This window comes from Ixodes scapularis, unplaced genomic scaffold, assembly GCF_016920785.2.
Source record: "Ixodes scapularis isolate PalLabHiFi unplaced genomic scaffold, ASM1692078v2 PGA_scaffold45__5_contigs__length_3442486, whole genome shotgun sequence".
Classification (NCBI taxonomy): domain Eukaryota; kingdom Metazoa; phylum Arthropoda; class Arachnida; order Ixodida; family Ixodidae; genus Ixodes; species Ixodes scapularis.
In genome coordinates this window covers 64,812-79,795 of record NW_024609874.1, presented here as the reverse complement: position 1 = coordinate 79,795, position 14,984 = coordinate 64,812, and positions in this window count along the sequence as shown.

Below are 14,984 nucleotides of genomic sequence, written 5' to 3'. Positions count from 1 at the left end.
TAATGTGGCAGGATGTCGGCCGGTGAGATCACCTCACATACATAAACGATACCGCTCGCAGGAAGCGTTCCCGTGAGCTAAAACGGACGTCACATCGGTCGGTTAACCTCGGATGATTTGTTCTCGAAAACGCCTTTTGTTAAAAATAATTTCACTCTGTAGTTATCGTTACCCTCTCATTAGTGCCTCTCATTTTATTTTCGGGTCCAGTGAGCAGAATTGGTATGTGTGCACCCAATACCTTGTTGCATGGATTATTACTTGACGATTAAGGGAAAGAGTGATATTTGTCTTGGATAGTTTATAATCTTGCGGAAGGCTAGATTTTTTTTTTTTTTGGGGGGGGGGGGGGGGGGGGCTAGTTTTAAACACAAATAGGATTTAATCATCGTGCTTTTTTTTGTGCGAAAAAAAAAAACTTGTATTTTATATAAAGTCGTGTGCATAGGTAACATTAAATAATTATTGACACCTCCGAAATAAGTTTCACGGAGAAAGCTTTTAACTGTAAAAAAGAACGTTTTCTGAAGAGCATTCATAAATACAGTATCTAAAACACATAGAACGCAGCCGAGTCCAACCTTAACAACTAACTCTTTAAGGCATTGCATTTTGGGGTGATTCTTTCTTATGTCACTGTCTCAGACTCTTCATGTGTTACAACTGAGATTTATAACACGAATGCAAACAAATATAATCCGGTTAAAAAATACAGTTTTGAATATTGTTATTTTTTCTTAAGGTAGTGGGTGATCCTATGAACCGCGCTCGTCAATGGTAGCGTTCTAAGAAAAAGGAACTTGAAATTATTCTACTTTTTGTAGTTTCTCCAAAATGTACAGATGGAAACAAACAAAAAAATTGCTATCAATGCTAGCGTGGCAATAACAATGTTTGACAATTAAGAAGGAACATCCCCGAAGCGTGCGATTTCTGCTGTTTTGCGCATGGTCTCGACACGAGCCATTTAAATGTTTGGGAAGCAAGGTATATTTTATTGAAAGAATAAACACAGGGACGAACGCGAAGACGCATGAAGATGTGTTTTCTTGTTTGTCCCTGTGTTTATTCTTTCAGCAACGTATAATTTCATCAACGTGCTCGCCTTCTAAACATAATATACTAGACGCGAATTTTTTTTGTGCCTTTCCTAGCGGCGAGGTTAATTAAGATGATAACACATGATGATTTTATTCTGTCGGCATACTAAAGAGAAAGAGTACTTTCAAAGCTTGTACAGATAGTGTAAATACGAATCGTGTTGAAGGTAGAATGCGTTAGTCGTGACACTAGCATCATATTGCGCACCCTAGACGTAGCTAGTCACAACGTGTTTTTGTCTCAATTTTGTGAGTGACTCCTTATGTTTCTCCTTGTGAAACTCGCTTTACGCACGCAATGATGACGATGCTATTTGCTGCATGCTAATATCAACCTGAATTAATAAGAACGTGCATTTGACGCCAAAAAAAGTAATAACTTTCATCTGTGTCCTTTTTTCGATGTGGATTTTCTGACATTCCCGAAATGTTTGTTTATATAGTTTCGTCAGAAATGTTAGTATTATTCGCAACGGTGCCGTGGAAATTTTTTAGAAAATATCATTAAACTAAACGCGCGATCAAGGTCATTCTGCAACGGCTTGAGCGCAAATGCACTTCCATAATAATTTTCAATAAGTGTCCGTAATTTCTATAACATGAACACATCTATGTTTGTGCTCTAAAAACAACAAAAATATGTACCTAGAGGCGTGATACATTTTTTTTTTTTTTTTTGCAGGACCGCATGTTGACGATCCGTGCAGAGAGCGCAGTATCTGGCTAGTAAATTTCCTCTCAATAGAGGTTTTAACATTACACGGCGGCTCAAATATCGTTGTAATTTGCGTTTAGGGTTTGCATAAGAACTTCCAGGGGTGTTCACCTTAAGCTTGTACAATGTGTGCTCTTTTGAATATTGCGAATACTATGTGTATGATTTCCCAAAGCCCAGCGTAATTAGCTGAGCGTGAAGCGATATGAGATGTCAGGTGATCTACACACTCTCGGAAGGGCCTTGTATAAAACACCGCAACGCACTCAGAACGGTATTATTTATTTTTTAACCAGTTTAGCCAACGAGGCAAGCGAACAGTGTAATAGGCTGAAGTGGTTAAAAATACATAAAATATAGATGCTGCGGGTGCATTACGGAGAGGTGTGCTGTCAGGCACTTCCGATGGCGCTTATTCTTTAAGAATTGATGAGGACTTCGACCCTGCCACTTTTGCGTCTGTGTTGTGTGTCCCCGCTACTGCGATCATGCGACGACGCTCTGCCGCGAAGCGAGCTTCATCTGCCCCAGGATGTAAACCCAGTGCCTTTTTGGGTCAAATGCCAATTTTAGGAGAAGTAAAGTTCTGTTTTCCCGCCCGGCAAATTGTTGATTCTTTTTTTAGTTTCTGGCCCACGCTGAACAATCTGTTCGCTTGTACTTCTTGTTGTGATCTAACATATCCTAACCTGCTACCGTTAAAAAAAGAAGAAAATCTCTTAAAAAGATTTTTTTAAATATTAAAAAAAACAAAAAACTAAGAAGGTAAAAATAGACGTACAGATAGATTAGAGACATTAAAACTTTAACTTTTTGACTTAGTATATTTTCGTTTGCATTTAACGCAAGATGGCGCTGTAAATGTAATGCATTCATACATTTTAATAGGTTCCCAAACAGACCATGTAAGATCTTTACTGGCAAGATTATATGTACATAGAAGTGTAGGTGAAAAAGAAAGAAGGCTCTTACGATTTTTTTTTAATTCTCGGCGGACATGTGTAATAATTCTCGTCGGACATGTGCATCTTGGGTAGAATACAAGGCGAAACAAAATAATTTCTGGAGTGGCAGGGATTGCGGTATTTCTGGGATTGAACAAAGCAGGTTGAGGACATGTTCTAACGGATTCTTCTTTGAGACAAAGATGACAGAAGTGAATCGGGGGTGAGCAAAGGACAGTATAACGAAAACATATTTGACGTTCGTGTTTATACAGCGTAAGTTCGGTCTTCCTTTGAGCTGCGGCGGCACTGGTTTACGGAGTAGATGGGAAACTGAGCCAGTGCAGCACGACTGCTAGCCTGGGCTCTTTAACGTGCGCCGCGCAGTAGCGATACAGGACCGCACACCGGTGCGATGCTTATCCAGACAGAAATGGGCGAGGGTGTGGATTGAACCTAGGACCTGCGGATTGTACATGTTCGTATTTTATACTTTGGACAAAAAATGAGGGAACGAAATCTGGAGCGGCGGATAAACCTTTGTGTGAAGATAGATCAAATCAGTAGTGAATTTTTAGCCCTAATAACAATAGCCAATGGAAAAAATTCAATAAAAAAGTTGGTGTTTTTGAGTGACAAAGATGGTTTAGTAAATCGTAGCAGGTGCGCACGGTAATGTTAGAAGTAGGCAGCGAATAACACAAGAACGAGGGCTGGGAGAGGTACTCCAAAAAGTAATCGGAAATACAAATACTGAGATAGATGTATTTTGAGACCCCAAAATAGAGATACTAAGATACATTTGTCTTTTAAGCAACGCGATATCCCTAAGATACTTAAAAAAAAAAAAAGAACGAGAGAGTATGCCGGGATACAGATACATATACTCATAGAAATAAAAATTTCTTCCCGAAAGGTGTTACCTGGGGAGGGCATAGTTCGAGGCGAATGCAAATGGAGATGTATGCTTGTGCTCCTCTTTTTGTGTCATTTTATGTACTTCCCATTACGTCAAACTAAAGCCACTGAAAAAAAAAAAAGAAGCATGTCACGCTTGGTGAACCACATAGTTGCTGAACGGTAAAGACTGCGTGCCATGCTTGACAAAAGGCGTTTGCACGAAATGAACCCTGTTTTGACGTGAGGGTGCATCTCAAACTGTCGTCTTCTATGCCCCCGAGTCAGCCATAGTGTGAGGAGATTCGACAACAGAGCCGTATATTTTTCGTCTACCCAACTCCTTTACAGCGCTAGCTATGCTAAAATGAAAAGAGTTGAGGGCTTTGTGAGAGAAGCTTATTTTGTTATTCTAGCAAGTAGCCTTCTATAAACCACAGGTTGTTCCTTATGTTCGTGATTGTAATGGATTATGGTATAGGGTGGGTCCATGTTATGAATTCTGAAGAAGCATGCACCAAACACATTTTTTTATCTTTTAAATTTATCGTAAAAACGGCAACAAATCTAACAAGATACCCAAGTCTGGCAAAGTTTTGCGATACAAGCGATACATTGTAAATGTATCGCTTGAGATACAGTTCTCGACATTCTCCCTCGTTTTTTGTTGTCTATACCCCCCCCCCAGGATGACATGGACTCCTTTGTCCGGCGCTCGACCAATGTCGGGTATTTGCTCTGCTTGTTGACTGCAGCTGAGGTACACATACATTTATTTATTTTTTCAAATGTATCTCGATATGGAGATACAGATACTCAAAAGTCTTTTTAAAATACTATCGCGATAGTGCCCAGTTCTTATTAGGACAAATGCAGATGTGGACAAAGTCCTGGTTCTCCCAGACAGGAGATTATTTGTGCGACACATGGTGAATTCCGCTCGCAGATTAGGCGCGCTCCAAAAGCGCCCCTTTCGGAGCGCGCATCTTCGCCTGGCAGATCCAGCTCAAGTTGGTCATCTTCTGCTCGCAGATTTGTGGCAGCGCAAGCTCCGTGGAGCGCTTCCGATCGCGCCGCAACCGCTCCGTCAGCTTCGGGAGATCTCCCCGGAAGTCGACAGCAGCTCGCTAGTGCGCATGCGCGTCGTGGGCCGAGCATCTACGATCTGCTCCGGTCGGTCGGTTGTTTACGCGGGCGGCTACGGGCAGATAGTGCGGTGCGTGCATTGCGTCTCGTACGAGGTTACCTCGCATGGCTCAGGGAGTGCAGAGGCGGGACTGGGACGTGGCAAATTGCAAGCGCTGACATCTGAGATCCCGAGAGGAAGAACGAGAAAGAGCACGAAAGAAAATCCGAAGGAAGCAGACGCAAGTTTAGGCGTGTTCATTTTGCCGCAACTGATTGTTTACCTGTGTACTTTGCATGCCGCCGGTCATCTTCTAGTGCAATAATGCAAGAACAGACTAGGCAATGATCGTGCAAGTGATGGTTTGTTACCTGTGTGGTTATTAATGCCTTGCCAGTGATCTGAGCTCCGCCGCTGGCAATCACTGCGTGCCCCGACGTTCATGGGTGCCGAACGCTGACCTATGCGGAGGGCAAGTTCGTCTGCTTCTCGCGCAGGGGGTAGCGGTGACGTCAGAACGCCGAGCCCTGATTGGCTGATCGCGCCCCCCTATCTGAGCGTCGTCTGCTCCTTTGCAACGTCGTCTGCTCGCAACGTCGCCTGCGTCTGTCTTACCTTTCCTGCGACTTTCGGAAGTGCAGAGGCCAGATTCACGAAACGATCTTACGCCAAAAATGTGCGTAAGACAAAACTTAAGAACAAATTCGTATTCACGAAACGAAATTTTCGTATGTTTTGCGCAGGTTACGACAAAATCCTACGACAGCTCCGAAGCTGTCTTACGCACTTCTTACGATCAAATCAGCATGGCCGACAACGTCGCGGTCGCGACGACCCACGGACGTTTATTTTTTTACGTGCGGTTCTGACGCGTCCCGACTTCAAAGCCCAAGAAAAAAGTAAAAAGTACTTGAAACAGACCACGACGAACAAGAACGCTGGATCCACAAACACCCGGGAGAAGCTCCCACGGCCACGATCCCACCGAACGCGACCAGACGAGCTGGGCAGTTAGGCCTAGCAGGCTCTCCGCGACTCGGCGACCGTCTGCCCACGACCGGCTGGCGTGCTGAGTGGAATATGCCCGCGCGACCCTTGTGAACCCTTCCCGTATAATATTTTGATTGCTGACCTCAATTTTTGATTAAAATGTCAATTTCTTCCTCTTGTTATCTCCTTGTTTCCCGAGGCAACGGTGACTCTCGCCGATGAAAAAGCGGTGAATCTCCGACAGACGCAGCAAAGGTAAAGCAGCCATCGGTTTGACCGCTTTGACTAGCAGATGTAAAGCAGACGACGTTAACTGCGCCAACCCGCCGACGCCGTTAAAGAGTGAGGGGTCTCGCCGCACACGAATGGAGGGAAAAAGTATTTGGGAGGGAACTTGCCTCGGTTCTAAGCAAAAAAACCTCGGCGCCCCGGGACACCTCGCCAGGGAGGCCTTTGACTTCCCTCCTTGATGCGCGTCTGCCAGTTGTTAGACAAAAACAACGTACCGCTCGAGTTATTTCGTCTGCCCTCTCTTAAAGGGGCCCTGCAATGACTTTTTGACTGGTTTTAATTTGCACCGAACCTGAGCGCACTGAACGTAGTAACTTAATCAAACTTTTCTTTTCTCAAATGGACCTTTTCCAAATACCGACGGCACCAGGCGGTGGCTGCACGAACTAAAAATCAAGGAAGTGACCTACCTGCGCTACCATCGATAATGGGAGCTACGTTACCAGTTGCTTCGCTCTCTGAGCAGCGTCGCGTGCCCAACGCAACGAGGTAGGCCTAGCGCGACTTTAAAGAAGGAAATCCGTAGCGTCCACCCGAACGTCGTGTTTTTCTTTCCGTCCACTTTCTTTTTTTGTGTAACACAATTATATATATGCTGCAATTACGTGTTCTACTCGTCGATTTACAGCTTCATTCCGAATTTCCTCGATTTTTTCGTGCCGACTTCCACCTCTTGGCATCGGGCGCTCGCGCGTGCGCAGAACGCTTCTCGGAAAAGGTCCATTTCGCTTTATTTTAAAAGTTATAGGCAAATTAGAATTACAAAAACAAGCAAAAAATAACCTCCTTCATGACGTAGTAGGTCCTGGCTTGAGTGGCCATGAACTAGAGGAGGGGTAGTGAGCTCATCGAGCGTTCACGGTTGCCGCACTCCGGGTCAACGGCTCGAGAGGGCGCCACTAAAGCATATGTTGGATAGGCTCTATGAAGCGGGCGGCCGGGGCGGCTCGCATTGCATTTGCTGCGCGATTAAAGACTATTTCGGCATGACACTTCATTTTGCCACAAACGACAGCAAACACGGAGTAAAGATCAGTTCAGAAGGGGAGCCACTTCGCGCTGCCATGCCGCCAAATGGCCAAATCACCAGCAGGGCCCGCGCTGAAGGCGTTCGGAACGCTCGGAACCGGTCGGATCGTTGAGCCGGCATACGACCGCAGCGCCGCCGCGTACATGCGGGGCTTTTCTACGCTGGCCGTTTGTCGTAGCCTCATCCCACTAGTTCTATCTAGTATGCGCAGTTTTTTCCGCCGCTAGGTGGCGGGTATGTCGACGGGTCTTTTCTTGTTTCCGTACTTTATAAACTGCATTTGTTTCTTTTCTGATCTAAAATACTGAACAAAAACTTCTGTCATAAATAATTGAAACGGTTCGCGCCACTTATATTTTGTATTTCGACGACGAAAAAGCTTTTAGCGGCTCTGACCAGTAGTAAGCCTAGGACCAAACACGTCACATTTTGCGCGCTTTCGGTACCGCGGGTCGCCCTTGTCGGTGAAGGTGGTTTCCGCGTCGTCCGGTTAAAATATGACGCAATGATATTTAGTTACTCTCTCCGTGCCCGCTGGCTTGCCCAGACCCCAAGAGACGTGGAAACCGCAAAAAAGGTAGACGCTTAAATATGATTGCAGGGCCCCTTTAAAGGCGAGGTCGAGTTCGCTCCGAAAGTCGCAGGAAAGGTAAGACAGACGCAGACGACGTTGCGAGCAGACGACGTTGCAAAGGAGCAGACGACGCTGAGATAGGGGGTCGCGATCAGCCAATCAGAGTTCGGCATTCTGACGTCACCGCTACTTCCTTTCTTATGCGCACAAGACGAAAATGAGCCCACCTGCGAGGCGTATTCCAGTACAGGGTGAAGAATTGGGCGAGTTGCTTTTGCATATTAAATAATTAAAAACAGCGCGAATAAAGCGAAGGACAAGAGGAGACGTAGGCAGACAGAGCGCTGACTCTCAATTGAACTTTATTAGAAAGCAATAGATAAAGGACTGCCGTGAATAAATAGGACGCAATTCTTATCACCTCGTTATGCACTATGACTGACATACACGTGTTTCCAGGAACGCCAGTTCTTTATCGAACCGAGCGATCGGGGGAACACTTAAACACACGTCATTTCTACGTCGGGATATGTGGACGCCTCGACAATCCCTCTCGTTGTTTGCTGTCGATACCCTCCTCAGGATGACATGCACTCTTTAATTTGGCGCTCGACGTGTGTCGAGTATTTCTTCTGCTGGTGGACTGCAACAGAAATGACTGGTTGTCACTGAAGTCCCTTGCTACTTCTTTATACAAGTAACGCCAACCAATACAAATGACAAAGCACATTCCGCTGGAACCAAATGGCGTCATATAGTTCAGACTCCTGCTGTGCGCCGCCATTCACTTCCTAAAACATGCACCGTCACGCAGTCGCCGCTTTAAAGAATGTCACTACTTGTATAGGAAGCTGTTATCTAGAAACTTTAATATTGACTGGTTGTCGTAGATTTAATTCACCTCGTCAAGTTCGAGCTCCGGTAAGTTTAAGCAGAGGCCATTTTTAACGACCGTCTCCGCAGGTCGCTCCAAAAATGCGACTCCATCTTCCGCTCGTCAATTTGGAGCGGGTGCCGCGGAGCGGTTCTATAAGGAGTATTCACTGGGCGCCATATTTGTGGGTGCTGTCTAGAGCGCACGCTCAGAACGAGCCCACATTAATAGGCTGCTAAAACCGGCAATCCTGATGGTGCGGAATGCACGTTGCAAAAGAACCGTGGAAGCTCGCCATCAGCACGTGCTCAGCAGTCGCGAACACAACTATGACCGCCAGAGAATACTTCCTATAGCAAAGTCGTTAATGGCTAGGGTTCCGTGGATTTCTTATGTGCGCAACCAAAAACTCCAGGCTCGGACACCCGCACGCGCAGCACGCGCAGCACGCCTTCCTAGTATAAAAGAATAACCAAAATAAATCGTTGACGAGCGCGCGTGCAAGATGCCATTTGTTTTAGGCTTTTGCTTTAGAACAGGTAATGAGACGCCGGCACATGCCCTTTGTCACGATGTCCACCGATCAAGACAATAAATGTGTTCGTCCCTTTGCTCCAAATTCAGTGTCAGGTCTGTGTCGTCTGCTCAGCAGCTTCGCTGGTCATCCACCTTCACTGAGTGAAATGGCTCATGATTTTTCTCCTCCCTCGCAAATTTTGGAAACCAATCCACATCTACCAGTGGAATTCACCATAATAGTGGAAGTATTGAATAGAAAAGAAATACAGAGCGACGGTATTTTACTGAGGGTACGGAAATTAGAAATATTTGTGCGAAGGTGATGCCTCAGATCTTCATAAACGACCAGAAAATATTTGGCTTCACGTTTCATCTGATAATTTAAAAATGCTAGAATGTTTGACAGGGCAATCACGGGAGATACCAACAAACGAAGTGTTTACCACTTGACCATGAAACGAAACGCGAGAGAATAAAGTAGAAAGCACGACATTGACCTCAGAAGAAAAAAGCACGCATGTGTCGTCGCAGCTCCAATACCATACTTTTGTGTTTCTATGATCATAATGGGATAGTTCGCTACATGTTTTTTTTCTCGAGAAAATGAAGTGGTTGATTAACATGATTACTTTAAATTGTTGACACGATTACGGGAATCTGTTGAATTGAAAAAACCCTAACTCTGACCTGAGAAGTGATTTTTCTATTATGATAAGGCCCCTGCGCATGATGCGTTAAAGGTTCGGGAGCTCCTGGGTAATAAATACAGTACAAAACAATTTGTATCGCGAATTGCCTTGCAAGTGTGTTGCTACGTGAAACATTCTTGGTTTAGCGCTAGTAACCTCCAGGCCTTTCTTTTCGAGCTGTGCCTCCAGGTGTCTCCACTCCTCTCCACCCCATTGACTTTCCCCGTCGGTCACGTGTCAAATATACCGCTAAATTTAGCGGGTAAACTGAATTTATGCAAGGTCACGTGACGTCAAATTTCTCTCTAAATCTAGAGGGAAAACTGAAATTGAGTTTAGGACACGTGAGGTCATTCACGTGACGCCATATTTTCTGCTAAAGTTTAGGGGGAAATTGAACGTATGTAAGGTCATGTGATATCATATTTCCCGCTAAATGTAGTGTGAAAAACAAATTTGTGTTGAGGTAACATGACGTCCATTTTCCCGCTAAATCCAGCGGGGAAACTGAAGTGGAGTGGCGTCACGGGCCACGACTTCACAAAATGCGGCTGCACAAAATGCGTCTCCACGAATTCCGGAGCAACTAGCCAAAGAACATTTCACGTTACTGAAACATCCGCTCTATTCACCTGACTTAGCGCTCGGGTAACTTAAGCTCTTCTCAAAAAAAAAAAAAAAGTGCCCTGAAAGGAGTAATATTTTCTGACATTGCTTACATCCAGCGCCACACAACAACGTTACTTCGAGGTATTCCGGAAAATAAATTCCAAGAATGTCTTTCGCACTGGCACCACCGTCTGGCTATATGCATAGCTTCGCAAGAGGAGTTCTTTGAAGTTGACATCAGGCCATCAGTGCATAGGTAAGCGATATTTGGTTTCATAGGGTCCTTCTGGGAATAGAACTGTCGCAGGTCGCATATTCCGGTGTTTTTGAGATTGGTAGAAGCATATTTTGTAAGGCTATTGCAATTGTCTGGAACTGAAACCCATCTTTTGTATGGAGCATGCGTGTGCACAATATTCACGCATTAATCTAATTAGATACTAATGAGAGTAATATTTTTTCCTCTACTAGTAGGAAACATCTAAAACATACGAGAAAAGTAGGTTGCCTTGAGAGACAGCTTGGCTTACTAGAAGACAGCACCCACTCGGTGTCACTGTTTTTACAGGTTTGCCGTTTTGGAAAATAAAACCATATGACTATGCAAACGAAAAAAAAAAAAAAAGAACTGCCGAACACAGTATCCGTTTCTTTTGTTTCCGGGTTTTCACTTCTGCAATTTCGCAACACGCGAACATGAAGAATCAGGTAGCTAAAGGTCGTTATTCGTCGTCATTCCGTAAAAATGAAATATTTAAAATTTATCGTTCCTAATCTTCAGAAAAAATAAAATTCACCAGCACCATTAGCGGATTGCGAGCAACACGTTCATGCGTCCGCGCTACAACTGAGAAGCTGGGGGAGGGGGGGGGGGGGGGAGGAGCTTTATGAGCCAAATTTAATACAAAAAAGCACCACCAGTGATTTTAGTCGGTCTGTTTGTTGGGGCAACTTCCAGAAAAGCGATAAGAATCAATTATAAACTCAACAAATGTGGAAGCAAGATAGGTAGTTATTTTGATCACATTAATCCTCAATTACCACCTACCATTGTTCCATTAAAACAATTCACTTCTTTTTTCCAGAATTTGTCTAGTGCATTAGAGGCAGTCATTTGTTACGGGAGGGCGAACGCAGAACGACTTTCCCCCAGCAGACTCTGGACGAAAATCCTCCGGAGCCCGCGGCCGAGTATTGGGCCGTTAAATTAAAATCTTATTGGTTTCGCCCCCCGACTCGCCTCGTCGACTTTCACAACGCGTCTCGGAAAAGTGTCGACCCTCCTTTCTTGTGCCAATTTGAATATGACAGTGCGAACAATCAAAGAAATGGCCTCCGGATCCCATGGGAGACTCAAGCAATACCATCTAGAATACAAGGGCTTTCGCCCATACAATTGTTACAATAAACGCTAGAGGTTCAGGTGGCGCTAGTGTGTTCTTGCACTTTGCAGCAGAGAGCAAGCAGTCTAAATTTCAATTCCGGTAATGCATTCCTATGGGAAAGCGCGATTGCGTTTTCCTCTTCGCGCTCGATTATAAGAGCAAACATTGCTTAGTGTTGTGACAGAATAAAAAGTTTGGAACGTTTTACAATCGAATGTACAAAAATATCTGTCAGAGTGTTTTTGTTTAGAATTCATGGCGTCGAACACCGTATTGCGCTAAAATAGCTTTCAGATCTCTCTTCAAAACGAACTACTTCGTGCCTGCCCTGTTCGCTTCTATCGGGACTGAGCGCTCATGCAAAGCATGACCTTTTTAAAAGGTTGAAACAGCGCAAACGACGAGGGACGAGAAGCAGAAGGACACATACACAGCTGGGAACGCAAAAGCCTGGACGACTTTAGAGCAGAGGCATGGGACTCGCTACCCAGCGAGAAAAGGTCCACGACTCTTGAGGGCTGGACCCATCTCGGGGGACAGCCGCAGCACGAAAAATAAATCATTGACTTCCTGATCCGCTACATCGGGGGCTCTGATGTCCATCACTTCATCTAGATTTACACATGGTCGCTTACTCTTTCCTATCCATCCCCACAATCCTTTCCCTCTCGCCTCGGGGACATTAACCCACAGACGAGTGAACCTTTCCTTAAATCAATAGGTGTTACTGTCTCCGAATGGTGAAGGTCGTATTTTGATATAAATAAATTAACGTGAGTAGGGGCTCGAAGAAGCGTACCTTTTTGCGCACATGATTCAAGGCCTTGCAGGGCGCGAGCGTACGTGCTTAAAGGCCGCGTGGGGCGCCACCACGCCTCCGCGAAGGCCCTAAACCAATAGTGTCCCTGCCAGGAGATGCACGGAGCCCGAGTGAAATTTTCGCCTTCTTTCTGACCGTGTTCAGGCACCTTTATTTCCTTCCACCACCCTCCGGACTGAGGAGCAGCTGCGCGGGCGGAGCTTCGTCGTACACGCAACCACTACCTCTCACCGTGCCTCATCTCCTCCTCAATCATGTAACAGTTGGGACACCCCGTTCTTCTTAATATTTTGACGATCTATTATTAGCAACTGTAATTGGTATAGTAATATTCATTTTCACCTAGAACAGCCGTCGCCCCCTTAAAGGAGCTGTGCAACGATATTCAATTGGAATGTTTTTCTCTCTAGACTAGCTTACTGGCACACCTCGGACTCAAGGATACTCACACGCAACACCATTGGCCAAGAAACTCCTTTGTTGTGGTGTAATTTCAAGGACAAAAGCGATCATTTTCATTCAATCTCTCCTTTGCAAAATTTGATGACGTAACTCGGGGATCCCAGTACACCCAAGTGACGATATTTGAATGCGGTTCATAGATTGGACCCGAGCATTGCGTGGGCACTCGACTTGGGCTCGTGACAATTGCTAGCTCGAGAAGCATTCGGGTTGTGACCCGTGTCCAATCGCTGCAACGACGACAACAGCCGAGCCATAACAATGTCTGGAACTCAGCGCGTGTCCTGCGCTTTGCCAACCCCTGCGCGTGGCTATGATCAACACTGGCGGCATATAATCGGCTCCAGATCACGTGGCCGCTTGTTCTGGCTGCGAGTTGAGGGGGTGAACGCCGCTCGTTTTTCTTAAATTTTTTTCTGGGTCTTCTATTGCGTGGGGTGAAAAACGAACGCGTGTTTCATAGGTCATTAACGTTAGGGATCCGATTTAAGCGGTATTTGTGCACAGTACAAAAATTGTTGCATCGCTCCTTTAAGAAAAGCAAGTACCTGTCCACACAGATGTCATGGGTTCTGCTCAAAATGCATTCGCAGTTCCTCGAAGTGCCGTACCAGACAAGATTCTAGATCCTCGCTGATCAAAAGAATGTGATATGCAATTTCGATCTGTCCTTTAAGAGCTTCCCACAACTGGCGCCGGGAAGCAATAAATATATTCGAGAAGCATTACACCCACGGTACGCGGACACATGTCTCAACGAAGCACTTTCTCGCAGCCAACGCCCAAAACCGCCAAGGAGCACTGTGGAGGAAATGCATTCCGATCAATAGCAGCGGAACAACGCCGAGAACCGCCCACGGGCTGGTTCGTGCAGCAGGCCTTCATTGAGCGAGTCTGGAATACGTGTCGAAGCAGTGCGCGTGCTCTAAGGGAGCAGCAGCAGCTACAGACTGCAAAAACGCAAGCTAGACGTCTTTCGAAAAGAGGGAGCTGTGGTACAGGAGGGATTTCCCACGCGATGCTTCGTCAAACTACTGCTAGTGTCAGCGCCTACTTTTTGAAAACGCAAGACGTGTCTACGGCAGACTGGAACGCATGTGCGAATTACTTCAGGCATATCGCACGAAAATAGCTCCAGTCTATTTTCCTAAAAAACGAAGATACTAACTCCATGTAAATCGCATTTTGCTGAAAGGGCGTTTGAACCTTTTTGTGCGAAATATAGGTACCCACGCCCAGTACGTTTTTAAAACCAGTGGTGTGAAACTATCACCTCATGTTTTGATTTTCATGTGATTTTGGCCCGGTGTTTCGACCATATGTGTCAGTCTTATCAGAGCCCATCAGAACACTATCAGAACTTGCTGAATGTATACTCCTCCGTAAGAAACTTTTATACAAAGGTGTAATCTCTTTTTGATTAGTTCAGTCACTGAAAAAGTTGGCTGATGTCGCGCGCCAATGATCATACGTTCTCAGTGGCAAACCATGCACAGTGGGTGGCATTGAGACTGCGCTGATACATGATTCACCTTTTTTACGCAATGGATTTATCAAAACGGCAGCCCTACGCAGTCGCGAGGATCTTCGTTGGAGTGAGTCTGTCCTACACCTTAAAAAGCGCAACGTCGTATTGTGCTTGCTGCTTACGACCGGTTACTTGGAACTCGCACTTATTTCGCCAAAGAATGTCCTAATTTTCTTGCACAAAACTGTGAACGCCGTGATTGATTCACATTTGCTCTTTGGTGACATTTTATATCGTGCTTCCGAAAAACGTGCGAGATATATTGTTTTCTTTTAATTGAAGAATGCTGATGTTGCGACACGGGTGCTTGGAGCTTCTTTTTAATCATAATAACCCAAATTGTATTTAATTCCCTTGTCGTAACTTTTAGAAAGCGGTTTCTGGCACCTTCAAAACCCGTATTTGGCTTATTATTTTATACTATTTTTTAT